Source organism: Trichoplax adhaerens, genomic scaffold (genome assembly GCF_000150275.1).
Source record: "Trichoplax adhaerens TRIADscaffold_3 genomic scaffold, whole genome shotgun sequence".
In the NCBI taxonomy this organism is placed as follows: domain Eukaryota; kingdom Metazoa; phylum Placozoa; class Uniplacotomia; order Trichoplacea; family Trichoplacidae; genus Trichoplax; species Trichoplax adhaerens.
Window position 1 is genome coordinate 6,534,199 of NW_002060945.1, and position 1,502 is coordinate 6,535,700.

Here is a 1,502-nt window from a genome sequence, read left to right on the forward strand (position 1 = left end):
GTATTCGAATAGGAGGATAGACTAGATAAATATAAATCTTGATGATGTGCAACCTTTGTGTTAGAGAGTTGTTTATGCTGACACGATTTGTAGTCGTGTTGTAAGATTATTACTGGATAGGAGGTTATGGTTGTGAGATCTCCTACGTGAGATTAATGTAAATAGTAAATATCTTAGAAAGTATATAAAGGCTAACTATGATGCCATGTGGACGAGGAGAAAGGCATAGAAAAGAATAAACTGTAGTGATAGTTATCTGTTCAAAAGCCTGCGCTCAACTACTTGTGTAATCGAGTAACCTAGTGACGGTCAAAGAAGTGTAGTCCTACACCCGAGGAATTAGTGTTCTAATAGGAAGCGTAGTTCCAGTAGCACTTGTTCAGTGTCGGGATTGTACCGTACTTAGCTAAGTTTTACACGATAAGTAGAGATCCTGTGTCACAAAAACGTGGTTGTGACAGATGTCTAAGAAAAGAATTTTGGTCTATTCTCGTATTAAAGTTTAAGAAAATTTAAGTTAAGTTGGAGGAATAAATTACCGTCAAATCAAGAGAAAACTTCGCAATAAAGTCGGATTAGTCTATAATTTTAAGTAAGTAATATTTATTATGTTAAGAAAGTCCTTAATCAATATGGTTTGAATTCTTTCAGCATGATGCTATGTTTTGATCATTACAGAAACTCTAACTACAGTAGCTAGGCTAATCAAAGAGGATTTAATATCCTGCATGATACCAGGCGAAAGTATGGTACCCTTTACGAGGCTATCTATGTAGTAATAGATAGCATAAAAATTACTAATGTAGAGAATAGCGATAGATTTATTATGTAACACTTTTAATTCAGTCGCTAGCGCAAAATACAATCTAGTAGCAGATTTCTTAAGTGATGAGTAAGTTAAGTATTGGCTATGGCCTATTGCTCAAATTATTTAAATCCCAACGACTTTATTCTCTTCCGAATGTTTTGTTCTGGATGTAATTTATATTGATCATATACTCGTATTTACATCATATTCTTTCTTGCTTTTGAGTCTGTTGTTGCTTTGATCGTTCAGGCTTATTTTGTAGGATTAGACAAAATAGATTTTTTAACGCTATGACGTAGATTAAGGCTGATAAACGATCACAAAAAGTTCATATGAAGCAAAGATGAACGTAATTAAAAGATATTCTCTATTCCACTCCAGGTACGATGATAAAGAAGTAATTCCAACTTATTTAAAATTTTATCCTTACCTGTCACTCTGGCTATCCTTACGAATTAAATCGTATAAAAGTATTGACGTTGGAACAGCTAGCATAGTATAGTCTGTGGCTAATCAAAAATTATTTAGAGTAATATTTAAATTAAAAGATTAGTAGATTTCACCATGTGACATCAAAGTGTAGAATAGCACTCCAACATTACCGTATTTACCAAAGAATATCAATAGCTATTTAGAAGTATTTTAATACGACTGAAATTGTAGCATTCTGATTACGTTCTATTTAACTAGTGTA